This window comes from Mchenga conophoros, linkage group LG16 (genome assembly GCF_057382185.1).
Source record: "Mchenga conophoros isolate Kocher_MC1m ecotype Shallow Benthic linkage group LG16, M_conophoros_male_GT1.1, whole genome shotgun sequence".
Taxonomy (NCBI): domain Eukaryota; kingdom Metazoa; phylum Chordata; class Actinopteri; order Cichliformes; family Cichlidae; genus Mchenga; species Mchenga conophoros.
In genome coordinates this window covers 9173269-9199108 of record NC_140541.1, presented here as the reverse complement: position 1 = coordinate 9199108, position 25840 = coordinate 9173269, and the positions used below count along the sequence as shown (strand labels likewise).

The 25840-nt window shown below is 40.4% G+C and overlaps 1 pseudogene across 1 annotated transcript; it reads right to left on the bottom strand.

Annotated features, from left to right (window-relative positions):
- Positions 1-15939: 15939 nt before the first annotated feature.
- Positions 15940-18822, bottom strand: LOC146556257 (uncharacterized; annotated as a pseudogene). The gene is made up of 4 exons (XR_014889006.1): positions 18596-18822; positions 18301-18394; positions 18026-18113; positions 15940-17414 (listed from the first exon to the last, which is right to left on the bottom strand). The product of XR_014889006.1 is annotated as an uncharacterized LOC146556257 (transcript).
- Positions 18823-25840: the final 7018 nt, after the last annotated feature.

The following is a 25840-nucleotide window of genomic DNA, read 5'->3' as shown; positions in this document are numbered from 1 at the left end:
TTTACTGATTTGCTTAATTTGGAATTTATCCTAAACAGTAACATTGTAGCACACCTAAGCTACATTGGGTAAAATGCCCATCATTTAATTTTAAGAATTTGTTGCCAGGTACAAACATGGGGAATAGTAATTGAATGCACTTGGTTAGGTGTGAGCACCTGCATAAAAGCAGATGTTTTGGGAATTTGATGGTCTTGTGTTTGTGAACATAGTGCCACTATCTTCCTGGATTGAAGTTCACCCCAAAGTCAGACCATGCAATGCTCAAAAACACAAGTTAGCATGATAAATGTTAATGTTTGTGAGGGTGCACGAGTATGGCTTGTTTGGGGGAGAATTCCTTTTCTCTGTAAAAAAAAAATGCAAGTGTGGCAATTGAGCTTAGATTTGATAGACCCCACAGGACTTCTGGAACAATGTCTTTGCACAGATGAGACCAACTTAGTGACGTTTAGCCACAATGCACAGCACGAATCACAAAGCACAGATACCTCTTGTCAAGCACAGTGGTGGAGGTGTGATGACTTGTGCACAAGACTTGAGCACCTTACAATCGTTGAGTTGACCATGAACTTCTTTTTATGTGAAAGTATTCTAGAGTCAAATGTGAAGCCATCTGTCCATTAGTTAAAGCTTAGTGAGTATTGGGTCACGCAACAGGACAATGATCCCATGCATACCCAGAAAATCTAGAAATAGAATGGGTGAAAATGAAAAGAGTCAAGTCCAGACCTCAACCTGATTGAAATGCTGTGGTGAGACCTTAAAAGAGCTGTGGACAAATGAATGCTGACAAATCTCAGCGAACTGAAGCAATGCTAAAGACCAGCTTTTGTGATGGCATACAGTAAAATTAAATGTGACGTTACAAAGTGTTTGTAATGCCAAGACTGTCAACTGTTCAACAGTTAGATCAAAATAAAATGACAATTATATTAAAAGTAGAACATTTTCAGCAGAGAAACAGAAAGAACAGTACTATGCAGCCAATCTCATTGGTGCACTGTCCAAATGAGCAAAGATGGATCACACTCTTCTTAGTTGACAATCATAAAACTATTGGTCCACGTCCACTCTGGTGACGGACTCAACTTGTGTGGCAATCAGGCAAAGTGCTGATTAATTAGAAGCCAGCTAATTGGTGGTCATCTGAAATAAATGTAACGACCTGCTGACACACAGTATGAGCAGTGTAAATGATCTGGTCCATGGCACCATGACAGGAGGGTGAAGACGGAGGTGCAGTGGAGAGAGAAAGAGGGAGAGAGAGGCACAGTGTATAATATTACATTTTATGCACGGACGACTGGTTTTCCAGGACAAGCAGCACACGATCTACTATAGAAGGATGAGATCTGTCCTCAGATCTGATGGGGCAACTGCCATAGTTTGGCTTAAGGTTAAACAGAACACACTATGTTCATGTCTACTACGCATTCTAATACAAGTTTTTTGATAATCAGTTTCAATGGTGAGCCAACTGGCAGAGTGAATGTGTCACAATTGTCAGTACCAGAAATATGATGATCTTAATCATTTACTCGAATACTCCACATGTTTATGTTTATACAGTGGCTGTCAGTAAGTCTCTGAAAAACACAACATAATCCTTTGGGTTTGGGCCAATATATCATGTGCTTATGACACATGTAGACTGTAGTTTGTGTCTCAATTAAGACATAAACTGTGGCCAGTATTCCCAGCAGGCTAGAATTAAAGCCAGCTGGTAATGTTAGCTTATTTTCTGATTATCCTTACTACCCTTACCATTACCCTAAGTTCTTTCTTTTTCTAACTTGTAACTGGCCATTAAATATGGTAGGTGAAGAGCCAGATGTTTCCCTTTGGAGTGTGTGGCGGAGACAGACATGGACAACAGTGGATAATGGACTTAAAATAAGACCCATATCAGTTGCATTTTAAGACAATGACAAACAGCCTTTGTTGTTTGGTGCATTTGTTTTATGGTACTTACTATGTTTGTGTTAAAAGTCTGACTGGGAGCTAAATTTACCAGACAGGACCATAGAAATGTGAAGGACCTCACTTTAAAAACGTGAAACCTGTGCCAGTTGATATGAATACATTCTGACCCTATAAAACTTGGCTTGGCCCACTGATGGTAAAGTAATTCTGTGGTCCACTCTCTTACTCTCTTTTTCTCTCTGTCTTTCCCTGGTACTGACACTCTATATCTGCAGCTCAGCCATTGCTGAGGTGATTAAAGTAGATCTGAGCCAACAGAGTGAAATGCAGTCTGCAGGAATGTTCCACTTGACCATCCAGAGCATACCAAGTGAGAACGAGAGGTAATGTTTGGGAGGGGGCTTAAGTTTCACTAGACCTTCTAATGTCAAAGCAGTCAACAAAACATTTAAGCTAATAAAAAATTAGATGGGTAGTGACGTTGGCCAAGATAGCCAACTGATGTAAAAAATGTTGTTTTAATATTAATGGAACAGGCCTGAAAGCATGAACATGCTTAATGCTGCTTTATTTGTTTTTATGATGTAAAGTGTTGCCTAGATTAAAATTCTTTAGTGAGAGCTGAGAAGTTAATGCAACAAATTACAACTTGCTTGTAGTTAACAGTAACTAAAATTGCAACTCTCACTTAATATGCAGTATCATTTGTTACATTGTTACATGAACATACAGGCACTTTCTGTCATTGTTGTGAACAGATTTCAGCACCTGCTCTTACGCACAGATGATTGACACACACACACACACACACACACACACACACACACACACACACACACACACACACACACACACACCTTCATGTAGAGGTCACTGTTACATTCTTTAGACAAAGACAGATTGCCTGTTGCACAGGTGCTCTTCGAACTTACCCCCTCCCTGCTTTCAGCCACACACATATACGCGCTCACATGCACACACCAATCCAAGACCCTTATTCTATGAGTTCGGTTCTCTATTCTCTCGTTTCCTGCTGTTAAAGGACAGTCATTCATAAACTGTAATTCAGAACGAATACATAAATCAAAGATCACACAGTGGGCTGAGAGCTGTGAAGGGATCTGCAGACTTTTGCCCCTTGGGTCACCGGTGCTATCCAAACCCAGTAAAGCTCAACCACCAGGGGAAAGAGGAGAAGGGTATGGAATAGGAGGGGCAGGAAGGTGTCACGACACTGTTGGTGGACCAAAACAGAGCCACCACAGTGGATAAAACAATAGCGATTGTATTACTTCATACATGAGGAAATATTGGTTGATTCTTTGTCGATGCTGAAATAAATCCTACCTTATGTCCTTAGCATTCTCCTTTATTTGGAGGTAACAATATAAATGTGATGTTTGATGCTGTGGCTTATCACCTGGAAAAAATGTGGTAGTTTCTGTGTAATAACAAGGAAATCTGCAAATCTGCAATAAACAGGTATCAGGGCTGGAAAATGGAAAACTCCACCTTTTATAGTAATACCTCCTGCAACTGAAAACTTAGGACCAGAAAATCAAGTCTGTATTTGCTGAATGCAAATGTCATAATCGTGAAGCAAATTACTAGGAAGCAAGTCATTTATGGATAGTATAGTACTGTATATGCAGCTATACAGGCTGAATAATGGTCTAACATATCAACTCATGTCCGCTCCTATTATTTGTCTTTTGGTTTCCACCAAGTAAAAAGTAAAAAGTATTAAAGACGCTTAAAAATCACCAATCTAGGTCTAGACACAAGTAAATACCTGCTAAAATAAATAGGCAGTTGTCGGCATCAGTGTAAAAGTTGTGTTAGTATGGTTTGAACATTAACTTTGGAAAGGGGAGCAGAAAGAGAATTTACATGTAGATAAAGTTTCACATTTAACTACAGCTCTGCAGAGCTTTGTGAACACATGGAGGTGGAGATTAAACTCTCCATCAGCAGTTCAGACCAAAGGAAAGAAATTCTAGCTGTGACCATGCAGAGACTGAGATTGTTTAACGCTTGATGCCCGGGCACATGGCTTGGTGGAAGAGATTTGTTTTTCCCAAAACCTGTGTTGCAACAAGATGCCCTGTCCTCCTCACCTTCCATCTGATCTGCTCTTCTCCCACTGATCCATCATCAGATGACAGTAGTGCCCATAGCTGAATTTCTGCTCCACAAATAGCCCAGCCAGACAAGCCTCACTTTTTTGAGCCTCTGCAATCTCCTGCTATCTACAGTTAGTCATGCGTTATGTGTGTTGGTCTGTGAACACACTGAATCTGCAAGCATGACAAACCCTGTGGCTGTCCTCGCCGAACCCCCACGCCAAGATATTTTAGGCCCATAACCCCCTGCTCTCTCTTTCTGTCCTCCTCTCTCCTTCTACTATTTCTCCAGTCTTGCATCTCTCCCTATTCTATCGTCCCATCATGCTATTAATTATTTGCCTGGTGAAAGAATACAAGACAATACACCTTTAAGGACATAAGGGATCATTTCCACATGGTGCCAGCAACTTTGCAACTTTTAGGAAATATTCTTTCCCAGCAAGATGTTTCATCAATGAGTATCGTGAATCTGCCAACTGACAAAAGTTAGCACTCTGCAGTCTGTCAGTAACTCACCCCTGTATGATGAGGAGACATCCACACCAACAATTAGAGGTTAATAAATCTGTTCCCTATTTTAACACCTTGATTCTCCTCTCCAAGGGGTCCCTCAAAAGCATGGCTTTTATGGTTGGGGATGTCCCTGTCTGCGAATTAACTGCTTAATGAGATGCTGGAATGTTAAGGTGACTTATACAAAATCTATTAATATAATATAATAATCCGAAATGTATCTACACAGCAAATCCAGCATGTCCAAATTAACACTGTCAGATTTGATTTCAACACTATTAAAGTGTCTATATGGGTCCACACCAGAGAGCGTTAATTTAACTCTTTTTGGAGAGTTGGTACTAGAGCTGGGCGATATATCGAGTTTTTAAAACATATCGATATATTTTTATACGAGATATAAGATGTGACAATATCCTTTATATCGATATAGTCTATGTTACGTTATAATTATAGTTGTGGAGCCGCAAGTTTGCCTCTCTTTCGTCCACTTTTGTCTCTACGCAACGTTACTCCGCCTCGCCTTCACTGAAGACAACTCCCCCTCCTACCCCATCGCTTCACGTGCAGGCAGCGACAAGACGGACACGGCAAATCTCCGTTAACGAGTTACTGCGCATCGCCCCATGCGTGGGGCTGGACGGCGTCAACGTGCTAACGAGCTAAACATGCTAACGAGCTAACCGCGCTAACGAGCTAACAGCGCTAACCCTAAAATCCTTTCATTCTCTCAAAAGTTGATAGCGCGCCTTATGTATGAATTCTGGTTGTGCTTGATGGCCGCGAACCGATTTTATGTGGTACACGGCGCTCAGCAATCTGTCAAAAAATGTTTTAGTACGACTTTGGTAAGCTACGGAGCTGCACCGCTTGATAGATTGTCGGCGCATTACGGCTACCGAGGAGCTTCGCGGAGTGATACGTACTGTGCATCAACGTAATATTACCGTATTGTGTGTGTATAAGGACCATAAATGGCACCTGTAAGAGACGTGGTTATGAAGTGGATTTCAAACTCCAGGCTGTCAGTCACACAGTAAAACTTGGGAACAGAGCAGCTGTGAAATCTGTCTGTCTTTGTTATTACGCTCAGCGTCTTTTAGTTTACATTTTGACTGCACAATTGTGAGCTCTTTGTTTAGCACAAAAACAACCTTGTTTTCTTTTATTTATGGAGCATTATTATTTAATGAATGCTCATAATTTAATTTTGAGTAATTTTTCATGTACATCTGTGCTGTATGTTAATAAAAGTGCCTGTGTGACATCTGGGACACAGCTTTGACTAAGAACTCTCTTTTTGTTCTTACTTTATGGCTTAAAAAAAAATCGAGATATATATCTTATATCGCCATCCAGCTAAAAAATATCGAGATATGAATTTTGGGTCATATCGCCCAGCCCTAGTTGGTACGTTAACTCTGATTTAGTGTTAAACACCAAATCTGTCTGGAGTTGATAATTTAACACTTGGTGTTAAGAGTTTATATATTAACTCTCAAAGAGTATTTTAGTTTAACTACGTAAGAGTTATCTTCTAATTCATTCTAAAAAGCGGGAATTTTACTGTTCTGAACTTCTAGAAATTTCTTTTGGAAATAAACATTTACTAAAAAGATGCAATGGTTTTTGAAAAACATTTATTCTGAACTGTGCACCACAATTTCAAAACATTTTCTGAAAGATGTAACAGTGTACATATTCTCACTTTCATTAGAATTGTGTTTATCAAAAGGTCTGACATAGGTGAGCTGGTAAATGCAAATAACAGCATTCTCAACACTTATTTCTTCAATACAATATGCATGTCCTTCATTCATCCCTTTGTGGAACTTCAACGCACTTCTGCTCTCCCCCATACTCCATCTTCACAAGCATATCCTCTGTGGAGATTGAATAAAAAATTAGTTGACACTAATTAATGGCACAAATAATCCAGTAAACAATTGCAGCACAGTAAAAAAAAAAAGGAATCCTCTTTGAGCCATTACTTGTGTAAAGTATTTTCCCAAAAGACAAAGACACAGGCAACAGGTAATACTGAACTAAATGTAAAACCTCAACCTTTTTCATTTTTACCTAAACCGTGTGCACAAAACTCTGGAGGGATCTAAATGCTAACGTAGAACCCAGTCAGGACGCCTGCTACTGCTGTTTGCTCGTTTTTTTGGGTTTTTTTTATGGGCGATCGGTTTCAGGCTTCAAGTAGCACCATTATACCAACATTTCACATTCTAGACATTGTTTTAGGTGTATTTGACCAAAGATTTGACTGAAAATTCACATGCAAGCTTTTTTTCAAGGCTGTGGTATTTGCCCGCAAACAATACCTTTCAGCTAGCTAAAACAGAATATTATGCTATCAGCGAGCAACATGGCTAATGCCTTTCACACAGCTTTGTCTCAACTCCAAAGAACCACAGAAGTAAAAGCTCATAATAATAATTGAAACAATCTTTGAAAAAATGACTTACCAAGCATGGCAAACAACTCAAATATGTAGAGCAAAATGTTCTGAAACGGCTTCACTTCAGCTTCGATTGGAGCCGTGCTGGGGGCGGAGTCTGTGAATTTGCTCTATTGGTGTCATAGCCCCTGTGGGAGTTCAGAGTTAAGAGGTCAAGAGTTAATGTTTCCATTGTAACACCTCCAGATTTGACCTAGAAACACTCATTTTTAACACTCGATTTTAACTACTATCATTTTACACCTCAGAGTTACATTAAAAGAATGTGACTCTACTTAGAGTAAAATTAACTCTACTTTTGCAAGAAGACTATTAACACCAAAACATTTAACACTTTTGAATTTGCTGTGTATAGATACATAGGTGTGTGTGTTTTTGTGTGTGCGTGTTGGGGGGGTTATATGTGCATTCCCCCGTCTAAGCACCTGGCGTGAATGAGAGCTTATAAATTCCAATGATAAGGAGAGGGGAAGTGTCACATAGCAGGGTGTCATTTTTTTAAGATGTGAGGAAATGCCACCCAGCTTGATTTCCTTTTCAAATACAGCAATTCTGAAAATAGTTCTAAATTTCCTATGTTCTATAATCTTGACAATCTAGCTAAAAAGTGAAAACAGTGGAATATTTAGCAACTATCAGTCTCATTAAGACATCTAATCATTCATTATAACCCTTGTCTCAAAGGTTGCTGATAGCCAGCAGACACAGTGTATTAGTCATAGTGTTTGTGTGTACCTGATGAATATATCTTCCAAATTCACAGTAGTGTTATTCTAACTGAAGGAAAGAAAACCCATGTAGAAAACTGTTTAGCCCACTGAGCAATGGGTTAAGATCATTGAATGTATATAAAAGTTTACCGCAGTGCAAGCAAGGCAAGCAATGTTTGTCCACTGAAAAAAACAAAACAGAGATCAATGAATCCTGTAAAGCCTGAACCATGAAATCATTTCCAAATTTTTCAAAAAATTGAAGTGAATAGAAAATAAGTTAATAATAATAATAATAATAATAATAATAAATTTTATTTATGAGCGCCCAAGGACACTTTACAATAGGATAAAACAATTCATACATGCAAATTAAACAAAGTATTAATTTGCATGAGTTATGATTTGTATAATTTTTACTACATTTGGCATTTTTGTGCAATTATTGGACAAAAACAGCCTGATTGTGTGATTTTATGCATCAGGTTTTTCAGAAACAAAATCATACTATCACACTAATGATGCAGAGATCTCAAAAACCCATGTATCAAATATGATACAAGTTTAACCAGCTGTTTTACTAACACCACTCTTATTTTTCATTAATATTTTAATCCATCCATCCATTCTTTTCCGGTTGTCCTTATCGGGGTCGTGGGAGGCTGGAGCCTATCCCAACTGCCATAGGGCGAAAGGTAGGGTGCAACCTGGCCAGGTTGCCAATCTGACGCAGGGCTAACACGGAGAGGCAGACTTTTTTAATCCCATGTAGGTGTTAACAGATAAGAATATCACACAGTGCCTAAGCCACTTTATTCAATTCTATGCTTGCTTATTGTAAAAGTCACAGAAAAAAAACCCAGCACCGAGTGACAGTCACTGCTCTCCCACTTGTTGCCAGTGCTAATGTGCCTTTTTTGTATTCTGGCCACCAACTGAAGGAAAGTCAAATTATACCATTTTGTGAATATCATTCCTCATTAGAATAAAAAGCAGTAAACTCGAGCATGCAGGAGCAGACCTACCTTATGTTTGATAACTTGCTACCATATGAGAACATACTGTCCTTCAGATTCTGAAGCTGAGCACCCCTGGCTTGTAGCATGCATGTAAAATGCTTAGCTTGAGGTTTCACAACCTGTTTAACGAGTAGCTATATCTATCTTTTATTTACAGTCTGTGATTCAGGTGGCAGTGGATCTGGCTTTATAAGCTTTGCTTTAACGATCCACAAAATAAAACAAATGTGAAAAGGCTACAGTTCTCTTTTACACTAAAGTGAAACGAGAGACTATCTGTGAGTTCAGCACAAACATACCCTCGAACAACAAACACATGAAAATATTAGAATTATATAAACTCTGGATTACTCACAAATGTTGTTGAGTTAACACAATGAAAAGCATGGTAAACTGCATAGCCTCTACCAGCCTGGACTTTGTATTTTTAAATTAAAACTTTCAGTTGTTTCCCAATATGTGCTTCCTAAAATAGCGCATCCCCTCAGTCCCCTCAGTGACCTGTCTGAAAGCCTCCTGGCACACAACCCTGTGATGACTCTCCTATTAAAAGGGATGCTCCACACATAATCTCCTCATTAATTGCTGGTCAGACAAGATTATTAAATTTAATTCTATGGTCAGTCGAGATACTGCTTAATTTATAATTGCTAAATCAGGCAATTTATCAACTGAGGTTTTCTTATGTTTACATATCAGTATTAATTCAACAGCTAGGGGTAGTGAGTGGATCAGAGAGATTACAAGAACTTTTTTTGAATCATAGCAAGTTACAATGACAGGCTCCTCTGGTAAAAAGCAATTTTACCTGATCTTAGTTAACCTACTTCAAGTTTCCATCAGATGATCGGTGCACTTAAAGTACCGGTAAGTCAAGAAAATATCCCTCACACCATGATACAGCACAATTCAAGACTCATTAGAGCAAGCAACAATTCTCCAAACTTCTAATGAACTATTTTAGTGAGCCTGTGGAAACTGTAGCTTCAGTTTCCTGTTCTTAGATGACAGGAGTGGCAACCGGTGTGGTCTCTGCCGGTATAACCCATGTGTTTCAAAGTCGCATGACTTGTGTGTTCAGCGTTGTTACGAGTGGTCATTTGAGTTATTGTTACCTTCCTCTTGGCTCAAAGCAGTCTGACTGTTCACCTCTAACCTCTGACATCAAAAAGGCATTATCGCCCAGAGGCTTGCTGCTCACAGGATACTTTCCCTTCTCTCATCCCATTCCCTTTAAACCCTGGAAATAGTTGTGTGGAAAACTCCCAATAGACCAAGGGTTTCTGAAATACAGCAGACCGTCTGGCACCAACAACCATGCCACATTCAAATTTATTTAAATCACCATTCCTCCCCATTCTGATGGTCGCTGTGAACTTCAGTAGGTCATACTGACTATGTCTACATGCAATGTAAATGGCTGATCAGACATTTGTGTTAACAGAGGCTGTGAGTGTAAATGAAGTGCTTTGCTATTTAAAGGGATGAAAAAAGATACTGAGGTTGTCTGCTTGAGCAGTGGTATAACCCTATGCTGTTTTTGTGATGATAGTTTTTAGCAGTGGGAGAGTTCTAAGTGCCATAAACCTGCAACAAAAGTGATTACAATATAGTTGTTTAATACGCAGATTTCATCACATAATCACGAGGAAGTTGCAACAGCTACTCATGGCAGCCTATGCACAACCTCTAACTTGAGGTGTGCATCTAGTTGTAAGTGGAACCTTTTCACTGACTGAGCAAAAGCAGGAAACTTTACCAATCAGACAAAATTGCACAAAAATATGCGTAATTACAATGTAATAAATCAAACAGTGCTTATTATTTGTACCACACTTTCCCAGTAAAGAAGTGCACAGCAGGAGGACTTGGTGTGAATGTTGTAGCTAGGTGCATGATGGTCTGGGGAAAACGATCCTTTGTGGTGAAAGTAATAGATAAACAAACAATTTTGCCGAATGTCATCATCTTCCCGCTGGGTGTTTGTCAGCGGAGGTCAAGAGGGTAGAGGAGAAAACAGGGGTGGAAACATCATAAATCAGAAGGATTTTAGAATCTGATGACAAACCTAATTCCTGTCTGAAAAGGGCCGAGCTGCTCCCCCCTTCGACTGTCATCGAAGCTGGCCTATAAACATCGCAGCTGTCACCCAAACGCGCCTGGACTGCGAAGGACATGCCATCGTTCCTCTCACATGCTCGTTCCGTGGGCCAATTCTGGACTGCGGGGGCCGTCGAATTCCACTTTGCATTTTGTCACATTCGGCCATAGTGGGGGCTTGAGCAGAACTTCACCAACGCTGCCACCACCACCCACTATTCCCTGTCACGTCTGACCATCTGTTGAAGGGCATTGGCTCCCCCAAAATCAATTTATTTATCTATCACTCCGAAAACAGTTTGTAAAGCGTTAAAAACCGTAATAGCGTAAGGGTGAGGGCTAAAGGCGGGGAGAGGAGAGAGAGAGGGTGGTGAGTGGGTGAGAAAGGGGAACGGGGTGGGCACGCGGTGCTAAATGTTGTCACTGCGAAAGGTGAGTAGGCGAGCTTTAGAGGCCATTTTCCACTCAACAGACGCTTTGCCTGCCTCCCGTTGCCCGTTCTCCCCACCACGCACACGCCACAGGCAGCGGTAACTAGATAGCTCCCAGTGAGCCCACTCTGTAACCTATACAACCAAAGCTGGTAACTCACTCACTAAAGGTTTTTTTAAAAAGACATAAAATTGCACTCAGACATCCAGGAATCTGGGGAGCACATCTCACTGTTCCAAAACAGCTTCATTACCTTTAACCTAAAGCAAGATGAAACCCATGATGTACAGGCAATGGTTTGACTGTCAAACAATTCTATTCGTTCTGGACACAAACAGAAAGGCATGCAATTCATTTTTCATTATTCAAGCAACACTCCATTTAACATAAAGCAGATTAGAGAACAAATTCTCATTTTTGTCCTCATGCATGACCGATCTGATGTCCCAGCGACAGTGTCATTTGTCTGTGACTTTTAAAACTGTAACGTCTCATTAATTAAAAATAAAATGATGGAAATTACTTTCAGGTCATCAATTCTGATGATTCTACAGAGCAGGAAAATTGCATCACTGATCTTTAGATAAAAACAAATAATCCGTTTGCACTGTGTCAAAAACCCAAAATGTGCTGATTTTCAAAGCATTTTTTATGAGTCATTGCTGTAACAGCGTATTTTCCCGACACAAGTGGTCGAAATTCCTGACTAACTGCTGTCCTGGATTTTTCCCTCTCACATGGCTTAGATGTAAATGGCCACAACACATCATAAATAAGAAGACTGTCGCAGGCCCTACTTCCTGTGTAATTAAATCAACATGTTGTACTATATGTGATGCTAGAGAATGCCTTCATGTGTGTTCACCATATGTGAGATGATACCCACACATTCTGTCTTTATCTGTCTACTTGCTTTCTCACAAACACTCACACACACGTGAATGTGTTGTATGACTGCACATTGAACTGTTTCTGTATCTCTTAATGAAGACCTCTGAAGGTTTGCATCCAGCTGCTGGGTTTATTGAACCCCCAGGAGCAATTTTGGGAAGACCCTCTGTAGCTGTTTGTTTTTGGTTTTAGTTTTAAAAGAGGCTAAGGCATTCGTCAAGACTGACAAAGATGAACACTAGCTGACTAGGCATTTATTGCGTCTTACAAGAAGTGCTGTTTTTTTGTTGTTGGGGGGTTTTTTTCCACATGTATTAAGTGTTTCTGGAAATTACAGCTAGTGGTTTAAATCATGGTTAGAGATTCCAGCTCACTATGTATCATCCCTTTTCTTGTCATTGATTCACTGATGTGATACTCTGCACTGTTGTAAATTCTAAAATTTTGGTGCTACAATTAGAGCAGGGCGATATGGCCAAAAATATTTATCACGATATATATTTGAAAATTTGCGATAACGATATAACTGATGATATAATTGATGCGAGTCAAAATACAACTCCACAACATTACTAGCGCAAAAAGACAACCTTCCATTTATTTTCACTTAAACAAGAAGCTGGTTTTTATGTACATTAAAGCTTTATAAAAATGTAACAGTGCAAATGCTAATTCCTTGCTGAAAGTTTAACCAAAAGGCATTTCCAGTAGAAATGGGCTGACATATCCTGAGCATAACCATGTATAATATCCACTGAAGTTAAAAAGAGGTGCTTTGCAACATTAAACTGCAGTGTGCAGTACGTATTTTTCGGACCATAAGGTGCACACAAATGATACAATGCTAGGCAACATGATAACATTGTGTTATCTGATATGGAAAATAACCTTCAGTGGCCTAAGATGAAACTGTGTGAATATTTTGGTTCCTCAAATTCTGATCATATAGAAGGAATTTGTGGACACACAAACAAGCAAACAGACAGACAGTTTGTGTATTATAATAAAATGCAATCGATTAAAGGCGACATGAAATGCTTTACATATAAAGGCTAATTTACACCACTGTGCCCTGCTCTCACAAACTGAAACAGATGTAACACTATCTGTGAAGCTGGGTTTAAGAAACAAGTGTTCAAAGTTAAAGTTTTAAAAACAGGTTCAGCACCATCTTCTGTCAGTACGGAACGTGACATTCTGTGATTGATTGTTGTGGCTAGGGATGGGTACCGGTAGCACCGGTTCTGACATAAACGGTAGTAACCAGACCGAAAAGCAGCGCACATTTCGGTGCTTTATTTCGGTGCTTTTTTTTTCCTGAGATGTCATACACTTTGGATTCCAGCCAATCATTTTACCTTTGCGAGCGTAGTCGGCGGGCCCAGGCATGTACGTTCTTTTAGAGCAGAGCTACAGATTAAAAATGCCCAAAGCGAAGCGGTCAAAAGTCTGGCTGTACTTCACAGCAAAAGATGCAAACTCAGCAACCTGCAACAAGTGCTATTATGCTGATACTGATACGGATGATGATGGCAGCAGCAGCCGCTCTTCTCTGCGCGAGTAGCTTAATGTTGTTTGTGTGTAATTTACGTTGAGTAGGCTAACCACGTTATTACATTAATGCATGTAAGGTGAACTAGCAAACACCGTCGTAGTTACATGCGGCTGTCTTCTTGTTTGATGGCAGATACTCCCTTCACGCTGGCCAAAAAGGCTAAAATGACCAAAGAAAAAGTGGAAAACAGCTAAACAGGTTTTTGGACAAAGTTTGTTTTTTCCATTGTTTAAGCACTGCTTCCAGCCAAGAGCGATGCCATAAATCCCCTATAGCTGCAGAAAAGGCTAACATTGTTATCCTTTTACAAAAAAACAGCTGAACATGAGAGTTTTTTGGACCAATTTTGTGTTCTCCATTCTTTAAGCACAGGTTCGAGCACCGGTTCGAGCACCGTTTAAGCACCGGCACCGTTTCAAAAGTACCGGTTTGGTACTGGTATCGGATAAAACCTAAACGACACCCATCCCTAGTTGTGGCTAATAGCTAACATAAACATTCGCTAACTAGTGACAGAATCTATAACTCAGAGGAAATAACAACACTAAAAGTTTAAGGGGATCACATTTGTGCTGTCGCTGCCTGCAACAATGAGTTTATGTTAAGAAACTGATGGTATACTGTCCATTTTCACTTGTCGTGTCCAAATTCATGAGCTGCTGCATCCTGAGGACCCGGCCTTCGCGGTCTACGTGGGCCGGGTCCTCAGGAAGTCGGGTAAGCCGGAAGTAAACGGCTGTGGAATTGGACGGTCTAGCCTTCTCGATCTACTCCCGCCCTTAAATCAGAGTATTTCCGGCCGTCAGCGCCACGGCACGAAAATCGAAAATGGACCCCGAAATCTTTCTCCGTTTTTTGTGTTCATTTTTAATTATCAACGATCTAAAAAAACTGTCTCGCGGTCGTCATCGCCGGCATGTTTTGTACTCCAGGCTCATCAGAGAAAATCATATCCAGGTAAAACTATTAATCTAGACGCATTTAGGAATTACTTAGCTAGTTTTATGGATAATTTCAGTGACTGAATGACGGCGGTCATTCAAAATATATGAACAAAATCCCTTAGAAAATGTTCTTCTATAAGTTTACATTTATTTTCAGTTATTCATATGATCTGTTACTTATTTTTGTACATAAAATTGCAGTAAAATTGTCAGAAAGCCAAAAACAGGGTTATTTTTGAGTTCACAAAAAAGCTTAGCTACACAGATGAAATGTATAAAATGTTATTTCTCAGTGTTAGTATATTTTACTCAAGCTTAGTAATCAGAATAATGCTTTGATGTCATAAAATAAATGAAGTCATACCTTTCTATTAAAACTGATTATGCTGTTCTCCACCTTTTCCTTAACCAGACAAGGCCGTTGTACTGCAGGATTAACCAAAGTGTACCAGTCCTGGACCGTTTTTTTAGCCAGGAGGATCCAAGGCCTGATTTTCGGCTAAGCAGGGAGTCTCTGGCAGTGTTGTTAAATCTCCTGAACCAGGATCGGCGGCATGGATGGGGTGCCACAATTGAGATACTGGTGTTACTTTTCTGGTTGGCAAGTGGAGCATCCTACAGGGTGGTCTCAAGAGTGTTTGGGATGCCGCGTTCTACTGTCCACTACATCGTCCACCAAGTCACGTAAGAGGTGTTGGCCATTCGCTACCAGGTCATCCACCTCCCAACAACCCCAGAGGACCTGGAGGTAGTGTCCCGTGGGTTTGCAGGGCTGGCACGCCACAGAGCCTTTATGAAAGCGGTGGGTGCAATTGACGGCTGCCACATACGCATCAAGTGTCCAAGTGGCCCTGATGGTCAGTGCTATAGGAACAGAAAACAGTTTCCATCAATCATCTTGCAGGCGGTTTGTGACCATCGGGGCCGCTTCATCGACACATACGTGGGCTGGCCTGGGTCGGTGCATGATTCCAGGGTGCTCCGCCACAGCCCACTGTACAGACAGTCAGTCTACCCTCCTCCAGGGCATTTCATCCTCGCAGATGGAGGGTACCCATGCCTCCAGCGTCCACTCCCCCTCATCACACCCTACAAGAGGCCAGTCCAAGGTGTGGGAGCCCAGCGCTTTAACAGCCATCATTCCAGGGCACGCTCCATAATAGAGCGTGCTTTTGGGATGATGAAGAACAGGTTCAGGGCCATCTTCCTGCAAGCGCTGGAGGTGCACCACACCTTTGTACCTCATGTAAGTGACCACCCAATGTCAAATTAATTGTGTGTGCGTATACATATATATATGTGTGTGTGTGTGTGTGTGTGTGTGTGTGTGTGTATGAAAGAATAATGTCTATATGTATATCACTACAGGTAGTAACAGCATGTGCCATCCTCCACAACATTTGCCTCAGTGCTGGTGACATTGTGGCTCCTGAGGATGAACCTGAGGAAGATGGAGCAGAGGATGAGGGGGAGGCTGGATTGGAGGCAGTCAGTGGTGCTCTGTGGCGGGACCAGCTGTCTGCCGAGGTGTCTGCCCTGGAGGAGGTACCACCAGACCATGACTACTGTTAACAGGCAAGTAAACATTTATCTAAGCATCTTTTTTAATACCATTTTTTCAAACTGTTGTCTGCTACAGAGTCACAAGTATTATACTAGTAGTGAATCCACTTTCTCTGGTTTGCATATTTCTGAAAAACCTCTTAGTGGTGTGGCAGCCGTCGATTGAGTCAGCCCTGCAAACCCGTGGATGGACGATGCAGTGGACAGAGGGAGGAAGCATCCTAAAACTCTTTGCAGACCACCCTGTGCGATTCTCCACTTTCTGACCAGAAAAGACAAACCACGGGTCACAGTCGCAGCACCCCATCCATGTCTGATCTTCTTTCGGCAAATCCAGCAACACTGCCAGAGATTTTCTGTTTGTGTGATCTTTAAAGTATATTTGAAAAAAAAAAAAAACGGTCCAGGAACAGGTCACTTTGGTTAATCCTGTGTGAAAATTTGTAAATATTTGTATATATTTTTCCTTCTCTGACTAAAATTCATTTTTTAGAAATATTCTTGTTTTATTATTATTTACCTTTGAAGAGTTTTAAATTGACATTTAAAGTTTATGTTCATACATGTTAAAAACAACTAAATAAAATGAGTTCAGCGAAATCTGTTTTCATCAATTTATTCATAGTGGAAAACTTAAAATAACACGTAGAAAAAGGTAAGAAATGTATTAAAAAAAAAAGAATATCTGAAGGCACAACCAATTTGGGAACTAATTTTCATTAATCAAAAACTTTTAGTATGACATAACAAATAGAACAAAGTAAGAACATATCTGAATATATTTTTAACTTATTTAGGAACTAATCTTTCTAGAATGGAAAAAAGTCTGTCCATCCTGTCCCTGCTCTCCTGTTCTCTCCTCAGCCTCCCTTTGGTACTGCATGTCCTCTTTGATGAGCTCAAGGAGCTCATCCTGTCTTTCCCTTCTCCTCTTCCTTCCCGTTGCTGCTGGCTGACCTCCTTCCTCATCTGTCTCCTCTTCCATCTCACTTTGGTCACCCACTGCTGTACTTGGCCCTGGAGTGTCCTCAGGGAGAGAGGAAATAAGGACAGGGGGCCTAATGGAAGGCCTCTGTCCCATCACCTCATCCATGAGGCCAAACCAGGGCCAAGTAGCAGCAGTGGGCTTCCCACTGACTCCCTCACCTGACCCTGGACACTTGCAATCCTAATGGCAGAGGAAATCAGAAATGACAGACAAATGTAAACAATACAACTTTTAGTAAATGTGCATTTATTAAATTTCATTCTTAATGCAGGCTAGAGAAACTGATCAGGAAGGCTAGCTCTGTGGTCGGCATGAAGCTGGACACTCTGGTGACAGTGGCAGAGAGAAGGACACTAAAGAAACTGCTGGACATTATGAACAATGCTGGGCATCCTCTGCACACGGCCATTAAAAACCAGACGAGTCTGTTCAGTGACAGGTTGCTTCTCCCCAAGACAAGAACTAACAGACTTAAAAACTCCTTTGTCCCACACGCCATCAGACTGTTTAACTCCTCTCTGGAGGGGAGAGGGAGGGGAAACAGGAGGACAAAGGAGGGGGGAACAACTAAGCTGTAGTGCCTCTTCACCTCACTGTACAATACCTTGTGCAATACTTTTGTAAATAGTCAACAGTGCAATAGACCTCAATACCTGAAATGTGCAATTCACTTGTACTTCTGTCGGTGCTGTGCTTTTTGGAAATAGAATTTCCCAGAGGAACCCACCCGAGGGATTAATAAAGTTCTATCTTATCTCTCTCTTAAATTATCTTCTTGACAGCACACATACTTTTTATCTTTTCTTTAAGTTGTCCCACTTCTTTTTGGCCTGCAAGGTGGTGACTTTCCCTTGTAGGCCCATCTTCTCAAGAATAGTCCTGATCGCACACAAAAAAATAAGAGAAGAGAGAAAACCATGACAACTATGATAATCCCTAAATCCAAAAGTTTTCACAGCAGAACACAAGAGGAATATCGTCTGGACATCACAGGTTCTGTACAGAATGAGGGTTACTGAAACCGTACTCAGATGAATATGATGTGTAAATTGATTTATTCGTGTACCTCCATCCCACAGTCGCTGAATTTTTTACCCCGGTGAAGAGGTGATCATTTTCTCCTCTAGTTTTAATAAAGTCTGCCGTTTGCTCTTTGGTCCCTATAAACATATCACAAAAACGATTGGGAAAAATGTAAGCGCCAATGGAAAACCGTGGAACCCACCATACAAGCTAGTTTACGTCCACTTTTTATGAAGATTGTTTAAATAAATATTACAAGTCTATGCAAATTCACAACCCTAACAACATAACCGCTATAAAAATTTAACTTTTGTACCACCAGATTTTCACATACTTACATTTAAAAGTGTATTCGTCTCCCGGTTTATCCTTTTGTGCCGCCATCGTTACGTGAATGAAGTTCTGTGCAATGAATTCTGGGCTGGCAAGCTGTTGAGCTGGTGGGTGACAGACGTCACCGAAAACGTCGAAGCACTTTTGCAAATATGCGATATCTTGACAAACAAAGCAGATATTTGAAGTTTACGCACCCACATTCTCGCCTGAAAATATGTTAAAAGTTTATTTTGTGACCCAGAAAGATTAATAAGAGTAATTTTAAAACTTAGTAGCGGCCGCCATTAGCCGGAAACTGGAGCTTGGCTGGGCTGCGCTATGAATTCTGGGATATGGTGGGCCACGAAGGACACACCCGACCCATCCTTCAAATTCGGGGAAAAGGAGGACTCGTTTGTCGGCTGCATTCGGAGCAGTATATGAATTTGGACAGCCTTCGGCGCGTCGCTGTGACGTAATCGGTCTACAAATGCGGCCTCAGGAGGATGCAACTCATGAATTTGGACACGACTGTAAACTCTCTGGATTAGTGATGGGTCGTTCGCGAACGAAATGGCTCTTAGAGCCGGCTCTTTGACGTGAACGACGCGAGCCGGCTCCTTATCGCGAGCCGTCACGTGGGTTTTTTTTTTTTTCTTTCTCTCAGCCTCTCTCGCACTTTTTTTCCGCTTCACTCTGCACGCGAGCCTTGTGCTTTACGCTGGGCAGAGGGGGGAGGGGCGGTAGTTACACTCAGTAGCACAGGAACAGAGCCAGAGAGAGAGAAAGAGAGGCAGGGACAACAACATTAGAAAGGTATAGTAATCATCCACAACTATTTTCGGTTGCAGATGATAAAGGATTGAGAAAGTTTATTCATGCAGGTCCATATGACAGAGAATATGCATGTTCTTTTAGTTTTCATATTATAATTTATATTTAATTGTGTTGTGGTTTGCAGTGTTTTGTGTTCTTTTCACTTTAAATTTGTGAAAGGAAAAAGCTGAAAATTTAAATAGTTAAAACTTGAAATGTGAATAGTTGATTTTTGTATTATATGATTTATTTATTACATTTTATGTGGAGTGAATAAATAAAAGTATATTTACGGTGGCCCCTAGAGACAAAGCACATACAAACTTCAAATCACGTACGAACTCTGAAGCATGTACAAACTCCAAAACACGTAAAAACACGTACAAACTCCAAAACACGTAAAAACTCCAAAACACGTAAAAACACGTACAAACTCCGAAGCACGTAAAAACTCAGAAGCACATAAAAACTCAAAACACGTACAAAAGACAACAGAAGTGCTCCAGGATGCTGGGCGCAGTGTTGAGCCTTTGTTATCTTGTGGCTACACAAGCCAGCAAGTACCAACGACCGGATTTGGTGTGTGGTAATAACAGGTAAATGAACTTTTTTTTAAATTATTTGAATATATATATGAGTGCCTGTGTATAAATACACAAACAATACACACATGCTTTCAATTGTGTAATTTAAGTGATCTAGTAGCTCTGCTTTGGAAGTTCAGTTCATGCTAGAAATGTGTTTTGTTGTTTGTACGTGTTTTGTCTCTAGGGGCCACCGCATATATTTATATATAAACATATATAAATAAAACCACTTGTTTTTACGTTAGTAATTCCTTTTGTGCATAATCTTATATTATTGTTAATAATAAATTAATTAAAGCAACAAAACAACCTGAAGAGCCGGTTCGGAGCCGAAAGAGCCGGCTCTTTTTAGTGAGCCGAACCGAAAGAGCCGGATCTCTAAAAAGAGCCGGAAATCCCATCACTACTCTGGATTTGCTTGGGAAGAGAAAGATTATTATTTTATTGCATGAAGCTGACAGACAGTGGAAGTGGACAGTATGTCCTCAGTTTCTTAACATAAAACCCATTGTTACAGCCACGAGATGGACAAATGTGATTCCCTTAAATTGATTTTTAGCTTTAGTGTTGTTATTTTCCTCTGAGTTATCGATTTTGTCTTGAGTTTGCTAACACAAACTAATGTAAGTCTATTAGCTTTAACCAACCACATGATGTCAACTTCTGTACTGACAGACAGTGTTGGGAAGGTTACTTTTAAAATGTATTCCACTACAGACTACAGAATACATGCCCCAAAATGTATTACGTTACTCAATGACAGTAACGTATTCTGAATACTTTGGATTACTTAATATATTATCATGCTTTTTACAACTACATGAATGTACTATTGCTGTGTGATTTATTACTGTTACTGAAGGTCCGCGGCTCCGAACCGTAGTAAAGGACCTCTGACTAATACGTCGGGTTTCGTGTCGGAATCATAGCTGAAAAATAGCTTTACTTTGTTGTCTGGGTCAACTTTGCTAGCGAGAGACAGAGAGAGGCGTTGAAAGGCTGCTGCAACGGAACTTATTGTTTCGGTGGAAAACACGAACACAGTGTACAGTCGAGTCTTAATAGCTTACTTACAACTGGGCTCGTCAGGCACTCTTCTTGGCTGCAGTGGTTATTATTATATTTACATGCTTCCAGCTCCCGTTTCTGCTCGATGACAGCTCGTACTTTTCCTTTTTCTCCCTCCCTCGCTCACAGACACATAACGTGTATGGCAGTCCATTCTCCCTGCAGCACGGACTACACTGCCTATAATGCTACATTCTTTAGGGCTATGCCTGTAGCATTCTGCCTATTAGCTTAGCACAACAACAACAACAAAAAAGGCGCTCTCTCACCCAGGAAACACGCAGTCGCAGAGAGTGCGCGTCACCATGGCAACCGTAACGCTGCCGCCTGGAACAACAGAACTTGGCTGTCAAACAAAACCCAAACAGTCCTGACAGTACCGTCGTGTAATCCATTTATTTCAACAAAGTAACTGTATTCTAAATACCACCTTTTTAAACGGCAACTGTAACGGAATACAGTTACTCATATTTTGCATTTTAAATACGTAACGGTGGCACATGTATTCCGTTACTCCCCAACACTGCTGACAGAATATCCTGTTTTTAAAACTTACAGTGTTACATCTGTGTCGTTTTTTGAGAGCAGGGCTCAGTTATGTAAATTAGCCTTCATACGTGTAGCGTTTCCCCAGATAAAAATATATATTTTAATAGGATATAAATTAATAACACCCACAGGCGTTAAATGAACTGGATTCAGTATTCTGTTACACACTCTTGTGCCCCTGACATGCTCATACTCATTTGTATACATGTCTATTAATGTACTGCCATGTTGAAAGTTTAGTTTTCATGCTGTATTTGTAGCTTTGCTGTGTTTTTGTTAAATGTAAAAATATTTAAAATATGTTAAATATGACACTGATTTTATTTTCATTTTTACTAATTCATTTCATCTTTTATGTGCTTATACTGTAGCTCATGAAAGTTGTAAGTTGTCATGTTTCACTGCTTATGAGATATGCTGACAGACAAATGTTTAGCTTTACTAAGCTGTGCTATAGACTGAACAGCAAGGAAAAGATTTATTGCTGAAAAAAAGTAAAACTGTCTTTGTTAAAGTAGGAACTTATCCTTCAGCACCTTCTGCCTCTTTTAGCCAAAACAGTCATTATCAATCACTGCTGCTCCAACTAATGGTGATAACACTCACATGGGAGGAAAGAATTAACTCCAGAGCTGTTAGAAACAAAAAGAGAGAGGACCAGAGCTCCCTCCTCTCTGGTTCCCTCCACCACATGCTGCATTGTCATTTTCAGGAAGGTGTAATTGGCTTTAAGTGGATTAAGTGCCAGGCAGCACAAAGCAGTTCTGGCTAGTAGTGCGCAGTCCAAACACAACCTGTTGCCCAGGCCATGACTGAGCATGAGGTCTCAATCTGAACAGCAACCGCTTGCTCTGCGTGTCCCCAACACTGCTCAGTATAAAACACATTGCTCCAATCTATCCTTCTGAAAGAACGGGACACATCCGACTTTGCTGAATAATGTTAACAACGAACCCGACCACGAAACTCATTTAACCCAACCCACCGCTCAGACCTCACTTAACAACCACTTTTTACCTACTAAGAACTACACAAAGAAGATGCAGCAAAGAAATACATACATAAGAACCTAAATCACTTTGATAAGAGACAAGTTTTAGATGAGATATTTGCAGTTGTTCAAATTTGTTTTGAGGAAGCCCAGGCAGTGGCCCCTGCTCCGCCCTCTCTGTCAGAGGGAAACAATAGAAGAACATGGCCTGATAAATAACATTTTCTTTTTGATGTAGGTGGCTGGGTGGATGTGTGCTGGGAAGGAAAGCCTGTGAGGACAGCATGATGCTCTAAGAAATGTTTTCCTAGAAAACACTGGGAGTCACAGTGCCTTTACTTGAGACTTCATAATCATTTTGAAACTAGTTTAGTCACACTATTGTGAAAGAAATTAATGAACTAAATAAAGTAATAAACTTGCATAACTTCTTCATACAGTCCATGCAGCATATTTGCAATAAAGATCTTGGGTTGTTACTTTCAATTATGACTTCTACTTGCTGTTGGTTTATGTAGCAGGTGTGAGAGATTCGGCTGACAGGGGTATTCACAAACTATACTCGCTGTAAGATATCTAAACAGTTTCACGCATGAATTGACTGCATGGAGACCAGAGGCTGTAAATTACATTCACAGAGAAACCTTGAAGGAAGGGTATCCACCTGTCTGAGCTTCCATGAGAAGTTAATTGACATCAACCAATAACCATCCAAAGAAGGAATGGGTTTATCCACTTGCATGCTGTGCTGGGACAATTTTTAGATAAGTTAAATAATTAGTGGGTGCAATACTCAGTAATGGCTTGAACTTCAAAGAGTTTCCTAGATCAGTCTGCCTTTTTCATGCAAACTACTGGTGACTATGGCAATCTCAAAGGATTTTGCTGCAGCATCGTACAACTCTCTGTGACCAATTTCACTGTAGCAGCTGCCGGCCACCTTCAGAAACCCATTACAGTCTCTTGGGGAATACAAATGCTTTTCCTCATAGTGGTTGCTAGATGGTTGTTTCTAGGCCTGTGTTACTTAGGAAACACACTGACTTTGTTAGTCAGTTTAACTTTAGTTTGACAAAACTGAGACAGCAAGTTCTAATAGATTTTTAAGAATTTTTGTTTAATTCAAATCGCACAAAAAGAGTGGATAAAAAGTAAAATAATCACCTTTAATGCAACAAAAACTTTTACAGTGTCAAGATTGCAAAAATAAAGATGCTGGTCAGTGGAGTAGTATTGGTTATTTGTCTGCTGTGCTTTATTTCTCTCTAAGCTCTTTCAGAAACAACAACTACAATAATGTGATTCAGCAAAGACTTAAAACCAAAAGGAGTAGCGCATAAAGGATGTTGAAGACATCGGCAGTGGTTTTGAGACAAATGTCCATGAATATCTAGAGTCCAGAGCACACACATGAGAACATCATCATTATGAAGGAACCAAAGAGGTCCGCCTGTATACACTCACTAATGTTCTTGCTTCTGTGTGTCCATGGGCACATGCATGTTTGACTATTGTAACCAAATTGTGAAGCCACCCACACAAAACCCACAGCTTGCCTTTGTCGTCAAGTCTGGCACAGTCCAAACAGTTGTTCAGTGTCTTTGACACAGGTTTAGAGAAAACATGTGCAGCCACTCCAAATTCCACCAAAGTACAGAGCGCTCTGGCTTCATGTTTTGCTCTCTCAGCGCACGTCGCAATGCGACCCTGGCCAAGTTGCTCGGCAGCACAATGAGCACGGGTGTGATTCCGCTTTCAACAGGCCTGTTACCAGGGATTACCCCAGCGTTGTTTAACAGTGTTATCCAGACCACAACAGAATGTTGTTTTATCAGAGTACTAAGTCAGACACTTTGCTCACTGACGGCTTCAGAAATGTCACCGTGAAATTTCTGAGAATCTGTCCCTGGCCTCTGCCCAGCCAGTGCAGGTGAGATCCATGAGAGAGCACAGCTGCCATTCTCAAACTTGCATTCAGACACGCACAGGCAGGCATGTATGGCCCCCATAGATAGATTGATGGTGGCGAGGGGAACCAAGGGCTGCTTGGCAGTCCTGAAATCAGGCCAGCTTTAACACGGCGGACACGCTCTCGAGCCCACAGTCATAGTAACATTTTATGTGACAAGCATTATAAAGGTGATTTATAGAACACATATGTGTTGGGTTTAATATTTTCCAGAATATTTAGCTCCGTGTATTAGGTCTGCATTTTCAAATCTGTCTGCTTGTTTGCATCATCCCTACACTGACCATTAAACAAACATCCTGTGAAAGTAACGAGCATAGCAAATGGGAAACTCTGAATAACCTCTCAAAGGGAAGCATGCTGTTTCAAGCAAACACTTATTAGGACTCTTTTATGAGACGGCCTTTTTTGTATGGCACCGACCTCTGGCTTCTTCTCTTTTGTACGCTTTCGTTTATAGCATAACTGGGCCAATAGTGCACTCAAGTCCATTGCTTTTCTGTAAAATGTCCACAGATCTCGTCGAGTGCAGTTGGTGGTGGGGTCAGTTTAAGTTAACAATCAAACTGTGGCTCACTTCATTAACTATTAAGTGTTTGTCGTCCTCTGAATACAGTGCAACTTTTATGCCTTTGTAAGGTGTGAACCTGTATTAACTAATAGAAAAGCTTATGTAGTTTTAATACATGTCATTGCATCTGGTGCCAAACATACTGCTCCGCCTGAAATTTAGGTATAGACTGTATATGCAGTAAAACAATAAATGTTCCCACTCGACTCATTAAATGAATTTCAGTTTCTGCTCCCGCTCTTTAATTTCCTGAAGATTCAGTCTCCAGACTCCAAAATAAAATTCAGAGGAGAGAAAAGAATAATTTCAGATGAGGGATTCATCTCATTCATTATTTGAATTAGTTTTGATATCCCTGTTTTCAGTGGCTGTGATTGCTTCTGCTGTTTTTTGGGGATATTAAAGACAAAATAAAGGATTAAATCCATTGTTGTGAAGGTTATAAGACTAACTACAACTTACATGGAGACAATAAAACAGAAATTTTCAAGATAATCTCAATGCATTTACATTCTGATGCTGGAATGGAGGATTTGAAATGCCTTTCAACATTGTTTACATCACTGAATTTTTTATTTATTTATTTATTTTAAGTTGGAAGGCTTATAATAAAATGTAGGATGCTGAAAAATTCAGGACTCTCCTATTTTATTGCTATGTCAGCAATAACTTATAACTTCAGCTCCCACACTTGTCATAGTGTGCACATGTGCACAA